We start from the raw sequence: 12,227 nt of genomic DNA on the forward strand, positions 1-12,227 counted from the left end.
TCTTCTCAATATTAAAAAATTCCGAATAAACGTAAAACATGACATTTTTTGCTCATTCTGTCTCTCTTTCGCTCACACACAGACACACACACATGCATAAATGCACTCACAAAAGCACGTACACACACATATGTATGCATATATATATATATATATATATATATATATATATATATATATATATTATATATATATATATATTATATATATATATTGATAAAAATGATAAGACAACAAAAGAATGAAAGAGACCTCGGTATTATGTAAATAGAGGAATTTATCTGTAAATGTGACAATTATTCGGTAGCCATGATAAAACTTCAAGTTTCGGATACTAGATAGTATTTTTCCGATGGTCGGATAACTGAAGAGATGGTGGTGTGAATTTCCACCTCGGCATCCGAAACTCGGAGTTTTAGCATGGCTACCGAATAATTGTCACATATTACATTTACAGATATATACATATATATATCGAATTAATAAGACTCCCGTGAACATAATAATGTATACTTAACTTGTATTAATTGATGTATCACTCATGAAATTGCTCATCAAATGCAAAAAGGCCAATCTTGCGGTTTCTGTTATGTTCAAATTTTCCCAGAATGGGAGGTCAGTCCTTTGCAGGAATACTCATTTTTGCCAGCTGATCAGCGTGAACTAAGTGTTTCTCTCAAGAGCGCAACCTATTGCCTTGTCTAGCAATCGAAATCACAATCTTACCATCATGAGTTCAGCAACCTAACCACTAAGGTACGCGCCCGAACTATCATTGGAGAAATATAAATAATTATAATCAGTTCTGAAACGTCATTAGAGTCTAAGATGAGAATATAATGGGAGGAAGTATTTTAATATATCCTATTAACTGTGTAATTAATATTACTTCTTTTTACGCTCTTCTCCGCGTAAGAATCTGTTACTGCGCGTGTATAGTTGTGTGTTTACTGGATAAATTCTATAAATCCTATAATGGATAGCACTAATATCTAAAATACAATAAAATTATTCTGTTATATCCTTAGGTCCCACCTCCAACCAGTAGCCAACGGTTATTCATATTCCACGATGTTTCGTGGCTTTGGTTCCTTATTCAGAATGTGGATTATTTCTTTACAAACCTTAGCAGTTTGGTTCTAACAACACATCGCCCATTTTCCTTTTCTTTTCCTTCCGGTAGCACAGTAGCGAGATTGTTTTCATGTTTTCTTTTTTTATGTTCAGAGATAGAAGTACCCAATATACAATGGGAAGCATATGATTTTAACTTCAGCTTGATTTTCATTCAATGCTTCTATTATTGATCATTGGTTAACTTTTGCTCCGAAGAGGATAAAAGGGAAGCTACCTACTATCCTTCTGACGATGGAAAAAGAAATGAAAAGCTGTGTGTATGTGTATATATGTAAGTTAACGGCTATAGTGTATAAAATATAAGGTTATATTTGTTGCTTATGAATATATAAATATATAAATAATAATATGAACGTATGCATGTTTCAGCAAGTTACAGGAAAGTGAAAATAATTTGTTCTTTAACTACAGACTAAATTCTCTTCTGTATGCTTCAATATTTCTAGGCAACTGAAGTGAACGTCAGATCAAATAAATACCAGTTCTCTGCTAGAATTCTTTACATCGACTACAGAGCTTTTTCAAAGTATTTTGTGTCTTCTCAATTATGATTTAGAATATATTTCACAAAGTTTCACATAATATTCGAAACTTATTTTACAGTAAACGTGAGTTACAGCGAATCTATATTATTTCCAAAATCTCTAACATCCATATCCATATAGAACAGGTATTTATTCTACTTTAACAGTGCTAAGTGGTTCCGAAAGAATTTTAATTTCTGCAACAAAGAAAATCAATTCACTTCTGAAGTCCACATTGTTTACGGTGTATATACATAAGAAATAAAATATTTAGCACTACCCAGGCATGAATAGTCCCGACCAGGCATGAATAGTCCAGACCATTGGAATTAAGAACTTTTGTTCTAAAAAGTCTACTCTTCTTTTAGCCTGCATTGGAATATATCATCGTTTAAAATAGTCTGTTCGACCAGGAAATACAAACACATTGTAGAATGTAACAAGCACTTTCGCTACCAGGCCATTTTTACATGCTCAGTTTTGAGAGCTCCTATCTAAAGCTCAAAGGAAATTTCTGCGAGCTCATTTACAAAGTGATTCTCTTATTATTATCAAAAGTTAGGGAAATACAACGAAAGAAAATTAATGATTTATGGGCGCAGACGTTCTTGTGAATTTAAGGAGTTTCACTTCCAAACTTCGTGAGCCTGGGTTTGATCCAGCTGCGTGGATCAAACCCAACTTGATCAGCTGTCTTCTGTTTCAGTCTCGAGGAGATGAGAGCCTTGTGTGTTAAAATTGGTTTAGAAAAAAACTGTGCAAACCCACTCAGATTGATCATTGCAGTTATTCCATTTAAGTCCTAATCCACGTCCTCGTTGGGACTTGCGAACGTCCGCCCTTATTTTACCAGTCACGGTGTACCTAAAAAAAAAAATGGCGCTTTCCTTCTTCCGCTTCGAAAGCGGTAAAAAACTTCAACTTCTCTTTGTATATGGGAGTGTGTATATATGTGTGACTGTTATTGCTCTTAACAAACCCCTCATATATTCTACCAGGGACATGTTAAAACAGTCAGTCTGACGTTTGTGGTAAAGGGGGACATGTGTAGAGCAGATTTAATCTATTCAAATTCAATTATGTTTTACCGCGTATCTCAGGAGGTTCATTACTAAGTCGATTTGAGCTCGAATTAAAGGAAAAAGTGAAAACTTAAATGTATATAAATTAATTAGCAACCATTTGCAACACTATTTTTGAATTGTCATCAAATATTTACTTGTACTGATTTAATTTGATAAAATAATGATTCATCGTTATCATGAGGCAATACCAACATGAAGTTCGTAGAAGTGCTGCATACAGTAGCAAGATAAATTTACTAATGTGTAACTACTAATTGTAAATCCTGATGTTTCTAATCTACCGTACAAAAAAGATTTTCGTCAAAGCATTACACATATTAATGACTGCGCCCTGTTTGAACCACGTGAAAATCAGTAAAACAGCAAAAGAACAAGTAATTTACAAAAATCAAAAGCAGACATCCTTTTTTATTAATAGCCTTGTGTGTTTTAATATCTATAATTGGCGTTAGTTTCCACATTTGTATATTTCATTATGGTAAATCTATAACTGAATAACAAAAATAATGAAATGCAAACATTACAGAAGTGAATTAAAAAACAACAATTATGTTTGAAATATACAGAACAAAAGAAAAAATACAACCAATTTTTACTATTTTAAAATAATAAGTTTGTACAACTAAAGTCCATAAAATATGATTTGGATTTTTTTTTACGTTTTGGATTGATTTTCTTTTTCATTGTGTATACAATGTGCACGTGTGAGACATACAAGTGTTGTGAAGGGAAAAAAATTATTCCACGAAAATTTTCTTCCATATTTAATATTCTAACAGTATATTTATATAACCTATATATTCTTATCTCTATATTCATAATCACATGCTCACACACAGATACATAGACACATACATACACGCACACGCACATATATACATAAAAAGATAGAAAAATGCATATATAGATAGATGGATGGATAGATAGGCAGATAGAGAAATAGATAGATAAATGTATATTTACAAGGCAACTAACCATTGGTCCTTTTGTACATGGTACTTTTTTTCTCATAAATGTATTCAAGTAATAGTAATTCTGTTAACGGATGTATGTGTATGCATCTATCTATCTATATATCTATCTATCTATCTATCTATCTATCTATCTATCTATCTATCTATCTATCTATATATCTATCTATCTATCTATCTATCTATCTATCTATCTATTTCTCTCTCTCTCTCTCTCTCTATATATATATATATATATATATATATATACATACATACATACATACATACCCACATACACATACATATAAAGTAATGAGAGGGAGGCGTGGACGAATACAAAGTAACAGAAAGTAAGATATTGATAGAACCTACTTTGTTTTGTTACACAAACTAACTTCTCTACTCTTAATTGGACAATTGTTTTAACGAATCTATTTTCAATAGCATTTTGCAATCTGTTTTTCTTATTTCCAGGCAATCCTTTTGTCATACAATAAAGATATGTTTTGGGTGGCATTTTTTCGCACGTGTATCAGTGATTTTTACTCTATCTTTCTTTTTTTTTGTTAAATTCACTAATTAACACATTTAGATGAACATATTTTTCAAATTTATAATGTAAAAATTCTCTATAGTCTAATCGAATTTTATCACCACAATTATTTTCAATTCCAATAATTAAAACCCTTTCTTTGTGTAACTTCTGTATTTTCACAGGGAAAAATTATGGACATGATACTTTACGTTCCATTAATTTTTTCCTGTATTTTTTTTAATATCTTCTATTTATTTTTACTAATATTAAACAGAGTTATAGTAGTTGCAGTTACTCTGGTGTTATAATTGTAAGATTATTAAAAACAAAGTGGATTCCAGTTTCCGCTTTTGATTTTCTTTCAATTAGAAGTTAGCACTAGATTACATTTAATTTAGATATTTGTAGTTTAAGAAACAGTCACCAAGAGGTCGCTGGTTCATTAAAGGCCAGTTGCATTAATGTCTTATAAAAAACACTAAGGCCCATATATTTATACATATATATATAAATATACAACACCGAGACCGCATATATATATATATATATATATATATATATATATATATTATGTATATGTATGTATGAATATGTATGTATGTATATGTATGTATGTATATGTATGAATGTATATGTATGTATGTGTATGTAAGTGTATGTATGTATATGTATGTATATATATATATATATATGTGTGTGTATATGTATGTATATATACTCTTTTACATCAGTCATTTGACTGTGGCCATGCTGGAGCACCGCCTTTGGTCAAGCAAATCGACTCCAGGACTTATTCTTTTTAAGCCTAGTACTTATTCTATCGGTCTCTTTTGCCGAACCACTAAGTTACGGGGACGTAAATACATCAGTATCGGTTGTCAAGCGATGTTGAGGGGACAAACACAACCACACACATTCACACTCACACACACATTAAAAAATATATATACATACATACATATATACGACAGGCTTCTTTCTGTTTATGTCTACCAAATGCACTTATAAGGCTTTGGTCGGCCCGAGGCTATAGTAGAAGACACTTGCACTAGGTGCCACGCAGGGGGACTGAACCCAGAAAAATGTGGTTCGTAAGCAACTATATATTATAGTGAGAGCACATGTCTTAGTGGTTAGGGTTTTGCACTCATGAGCTAGCGATCATGATCTCAATTCCTAGAGCAGGTGGTGCGGTCTGCTCGAGCAAAACACTTCATCACACGTTGCTCTGCGATCACTTCGGCAACTCGCTTAGTACAGAATGCGCCTATTTAGACAACGCCCATTTCGTGGAAAGAGTCAGCTAATGTGCGACACGAGCATTTTATTGCTATAAACAAACGCAAGTGGTTCGCTAAAAGCTGAACTCCAATACGTCATTTTTGACGGGAGAATCCAGTGTATATATATATATAAATATATATATATATATATATATATATATATATATATATATGTGTGTGTGTGTGTGTGTGTGTGTGTGGTGTGTGTGTGGTGTGTGTGTGTGTGTGTGTGCATATATATATATATGTGTGTGTGTGTTTATACGAAGGGTGCTAAAAAGTTCCTGGATTTACGGTTGTCACGAAAGGCCGCGTTAGAAGCCCAACATTCGGAGTTCTTTTACAGGGCTTAGACAAACTACAATGTGTGTGAATCTGAGATGATGATATGTTGAATAATATCATAATTGATACTGCTGTATCTTCTTTTATCAAAAGACAGGAACTTTTCAGCACGCCCTCGTATGTGTGTGCATTTGTGTGTGTATGTGTGTATGTATGTGAGTGTGTTTGTTGAATTCTACCACTGTAAGCAATTTTTGTCAACAAATAACATATATCTAAGTCGTGTGAGATTTTGTGATTATTTACATGAGCGCGTGTGCGTATGTGTGTTTGTATGTGGCTATGTTCTTTGCTAGGACAATACCAATCGACACTTTAGTCAGTGAGTAATTAATTATGACTCACTACATTAATTACTTCAGCTGTCACTTAACAGATTGGCTTTTATGATGGCATCACTGTGGATATTTCGGGTTGTGAACTGTCCAAATTCGTAGATCATTATACAAAACACTTTGTGGTACTTATTCCGTCTGTTTATATCGTGGATATTTCCATTGTGGTTCTTTGTCACGAATTCAACTTTTATCTATCTTCTTTACCAGTTTCATATAATAAAATACCAACAAAGTACAGGGCGAGAGGGTGGTATAATTTACTAAGCACTTCCACCATACTTGAGTTCTTATCCCTATTTTACAAATCATTTGAATTCGCCGTGCTGACCGATACACATTCACGAAAGCCATCTTATGTTTGGTATCTCAGTTATCTTCTGTTACTGCTAAGACAATATTTTGTTGTCTAGGTAAAACAAAACCGAAATCTACTCAGATTAATCGGAATATATTAATGTATGGTAATAACTAGCTGACGTAGTCGGTAATTCCGGGGTAAGCGGAGCTTATCGCTTGGTTCTTTTTCTTAATTGTTTTGCTAATCCAATAACAACACTACAAAGTATGTAGCCCTTAAAACGGTTTTTGTGCATTCAGAGAGAATACCAGCGCGTAACTGTTACTTATTTCAACTACTTCGAAAGAATTAAAGGCAAAGTCGATCTCTTCGGAATTTGAACTCAGAACATAAAGAGACGACATACCGCTAAGCATTCATTTCGCCTGGCTTACTGACGATTCTGCCAGCTAGCCGCATTACTACTACTACTACTACTACTATTAATATTATTATTATTATTATTATTATTATTATCGTAATAATAGTAATAACAGCATACGTATATTCACATATGTATATATGTATCTATCTATCTATCTACCTACCTACCTATCTCTCTCTCTCTCTCTCTCTCTCTATATATATATATAATATATATAATATATATATATATATATACATATATATACACACATATATGTCTTACTCTTTCGTTTTTCTCTCTTCCTTTCTCTTTTCTTCTACCGTCCCTTTTACCCTCCGCAAACACCCAAATTTTATTTAATTTTCTTTGCGGAGCTTATTGAAAGCGTATCTTACTGTTAAATGCTCAAAATACGAGACTACAGAAACAGCCAACAACTGATGAAGGGTCGTTCTTTATGTTGTTTGTCTTGTTTTCCATTTGTGTCTGTCGTTGTTTGAAAACATAGTTCATATTCCATGTAGTCATACTACGTATCTTTTGTTGTACATGTTTCTTGACGTCCTGTGCCCACATATCCATAAATATATAGTATAAATGTAAGTATGTACATATACGTATGTATATATGCATATATATATTATTTATATTATTATATGATTGAATGCCATGCATCCTCTTCCAAGTAAGTTTTAACTATCTACCTATCTATCTATATATGTATATATGTATATATATATATACGTATACATATACATAAAATGTATATATAATGTATATATATATATCTGTGTGTATATAAATATATATGTGAATATATATAAATATATATGTGTGTATATATTTTTTCAGAGAGAGAGAGTGGGGAGAAAGAGATAGGCACTGTTAAAATATGAGGCAGTTTCTAATGCCTACTGTTTTTAATTAATTTGTGTAAATTTTATATTTTGTTTTCGCGTCCCATGCGCTTTCTTTCTCTCATTTTTGTAATGATCTGAATTCAACATAAAGCTGTTGCTGATTTTCTCCTCACTGCAGATGTAATATGAATGAAATGAAATTTCTTGGCTCACTACACTAATACGTTAACTGAACTTGATTACAGCAACACAGGTTAGTTACACCCACATACACATCCATAGACAGACACTCACACATCCACACACTCACACACATTCACATACATACACGTGCACAAACACACACACATGCACCCATACGCAGACAGACATACACACAAGAATTATGAAGTATATGGCAACAAGTCTCCCTTTCTATTATCAGATTATCACACGTTGTAACATATTTTGGAGTTCTCAAATATTCAATTTGAAGGTGTCCACAACCTCAATAAGCAGTCAAACTTCCAGTTTATGACACCTGACCATACATACGAGAGTCAGTCACAAGTTAGTCCCCTGGTGTATGCGTTCAAACAATAATTTAATGACATTATACTACATTAAATAATCATGAGTTTCATAAATCAATGAATTCAGTAACAAGTGATTAGAGAAATCCGCCCTAGTTAAATAACTGAATGGCTCACACACACACAGACATACACTCACACACGCACACACAAACACAAACTCACATATATACCAACATATTCATATTCCTGTATATCTTCACTGGTTTCAGCCAGACGGTGGGGCCATGCTGGGGCACCGACTTTCGGTGTTCTTCTAGGCTTCTTTCAGTGCTGTGTTTTGGTGAAGAAGTGGGTTTGACGGAGCAGCTCTTCTCTGTGACGCTTGCCGCGATGTGAGCTCATCTGGGGTTTCCGATAGAAATTTGTCCAGGTTCTCTTTGATTGATAGATAAATATATGCATATATATGTATATACACACACACGCACATACTTTATATTTATATACACACATATACACACTCACACACACACACATACATACATATATATATATAATATATATATATATATATATATATATATATATTATATATATATATATATATAAAGATGTATATGTTTGTGTATGTGTCTGTATGTGTTGGGTACGCTTGTTCTTCAATACACAAAAGAATTCAATATATAAATTTAGATGGTGTTATTTGAGTACTCTGTTCTCAAAGTGCGTCATACATTCAAAGATGGCCGTATTATAACAAAAACAGAAAGAGTAAAAAACAATAACACAAGCCTAAATACTCTTAATTCATCAAGTCTTAAAATTTACGTTAGCAACCTCCTTTACATACGTATGTTTCATACGTATGGCACGAAACATAAAAATATCAGATAGTTTTTACGAGAATAGTATTCTGTGCGTGACATTTGGACACGTATATGTATGATGCATTCTGTAACTACGTTGTACAACAGACAAAACTCTATGACTAATTACATTTCGATGTCTATGCATATGATTTTGCTTGTGAAAGTGCTTCTGAATATATATATATATTATATATATATATATATATATTATATATATATATGTGTGTGTGTGTGTGTGTGTGTGTGTGTGTGTGTTGTGTATATATACGTGTGTGTGTATATTTATGTATGTTTATATATTATATATATATGTATGTATGTATATGTGTATATATATATATACATATGCATGCATACATATATATATATATACACACATACATAAACATACATAAATATACACACGCATATATATATACACACATATATATTTATGAATCTATCTATATATTTAAGTGTATATATATATATATATATAAATATATACGTATGTGTGTATATATATATATATATAAATATATACGTATGTGTGTATATATATATATATATATGTATATATATGTTTATATATTATATATATATGTATACAAATACATATGTATTTATTTATGTATATATATATGTATTTATGTATAAATATATATGTATATGTATATATGTATATATATGTATATGTATATATGTATATATATAATTATGTATATATATAATTATGTATATATATATATATGTATACATATGTGTGTAGGCCAAAGTACTTGCAGTTGCAAATGAACACGTGTATGAGTGTAATATTGTGTTGCAATGTGTGTTTGTCTATCTTTATATCGCACTAAAAGAAAACCAAATGTTTAAGGCAGTGTAATGATTTATTATCTCTTGTCTCCAGCCACAATCAAATTAAACGATTTCTGATTAATTTCACTCTATATCCCGGGCAAATACATATGTTGGGAAGGTTGTGTGAGAAACCCAGGCAACCATAAACAGCGAAATGGAAGATGTATTAAAAATTATCGCTAGCAATAATATTTGTCATATTTACTTATTCTTCTTAATGAAATGCAATGTGTTTCCATAGATAATGTATCATGTTGTGAATGTTAACGCACAAACACACATAAATGTAACGTGACATATATGTACATATGTATAATGTACATGTAAATACCATATATATATATATAATATATATATAATATATATATAATATATACACACACATACATACATACATATATTATATATATAATATATATATACATATATATATAATATATATACATATATATATATATATATATATATATACATATATATATTATATATATATATACTATATATATATATATACACACACATACATACATACATACATATATATATATACATATATATATATATATGTATATATATATATATGTGCATATATATATTTATATATACATAATGAACAAGCATTAAGGACTCAATATATGACACGTATAATTCCATCTGTTCAAATGATGATTCGTGGCTTTACTTCAAATAATACGAATGTTAGTTAATCTTATGGCCGTACTCGTCTATAATGAAAAATATATCGTTATTCATATTTGTAACGATCTTACTCATTCATTTGTTAACACAGAGACCATTCGTAGTGCAGTTTTTACAACTGGGAAACAAGCTATTTCCTCTTAATGAGAAAGAACTGTTTTTGAAATGCGTGTAAGGTTGGGAATTTGGTTTCATTTCTTATTTGATTGATATCTTGTTATATCTACGGCACACAGTGCTCATATGAGTAACATTTTCTTAAGAGGTATTAGCTATAGGAGACTGGTTTGTAAAAGTCACGACCTTCAACGTAAATTACCCGTTGGTATTCCCTAGCGAATGTTTCTGTCCCAATTGTCAGCTGTCGGTTCACCTAGATTGCATTTCGAAATCTAGTGTAGCGAAATCCTATTGAATTTTGTATTTCCTTACATAGAGACATAGCATGGAGGTTTATTCTTTTCTTTTTATGATGTGGCTTGAGTCTAAATTTTCCTGCAATATCTATTTGACAGTGAATAACGTGTCTGATGTATGCCTGTTTCTTTGTAACAATACCCTGTTCAATCCGGGATGGTGCCGGTTACTTCCTAGTTTTACTTTTATTAATCTAATACAAATTCACAAATTGGTGACAACATATTAATTTCGTACCTAAGCGCGTAAATGTGATGCATGTTTTTGATCTAATATTCTCGGTTAACACGATGTACGTCTTTATAGTGGATTTTCCAATATATTTATCTGTCTTCTCTTTCGTCTTAAAAGTACTTGCTATCCAAATTATATGTAGTTCTGCCTCATGATTCGCATTCTGGTTATAGTATCAGTGAATGTGTAAAGATTATATTAATGTGATACCATAAATTACGCATACAGTTACCTCTGGCCTTTTAGAGCTTCTACTTAAGAGTTTGCGCTATATTTGTTAAGCAGAAAATAGCTAACTAGTCAGAGTAGGGAAGGTTCAAGTAGCTTTAGTAAAAACGTTAATATGTTGATGCGTAAATATATTTGTGACGAACTACATTTCCTTTAAACTTAGTTTCATAATCCGTCTATTCTATACCTGTATTATTTTTCAATGTGTATTTTTTTTTTCATATTTCCGTATGGATGATTTAGAGTTTGTTTTCAACTGTTACATATCGATATTTGTACATCTCTATGGTCTTACATTTTGGATGAAGTTATTTGTTGTTTAACTACCATCTATTTCAGGTTGATCGTAAAACTTCCTCTGTTAGCTTCAGATTTCTTTCAGGATTCAAAGGTAAAATTTCGTTTGTTTCTAGAATTTGTTTCTTTTTACCGGAATTCAGTCCTGATTGAACAAAAGGGAACTCTAAACTAAATGCCAACATCAAAAACACTACAAAGAGAACTTCAAGCTATAGAATGGCTCTGTTTCTAGATGTAAACATTTAGATTGTAAATAGTAGATGCAGTAAGTCTTCACCACAGATAAAGTATATGTATATACAGTCATAGGCATTGTGAATTTATACATACATAGAAAACATCAGCTGTGAAAGTTCGA

This window comes from Octopus sinensis, linkage group LG7 (assembly GCF_006345805.1).
Source record: "Octopus sinensis linkage group LG7, ASM634580v1, whole genome shotgun sequence".
Taxonomy (NCBI): Eukaryota; Metazoa; Mollusca; class Cephalopoda; order Octopoda; family Octopodidae; genus Octopus; species Octopus sinensis.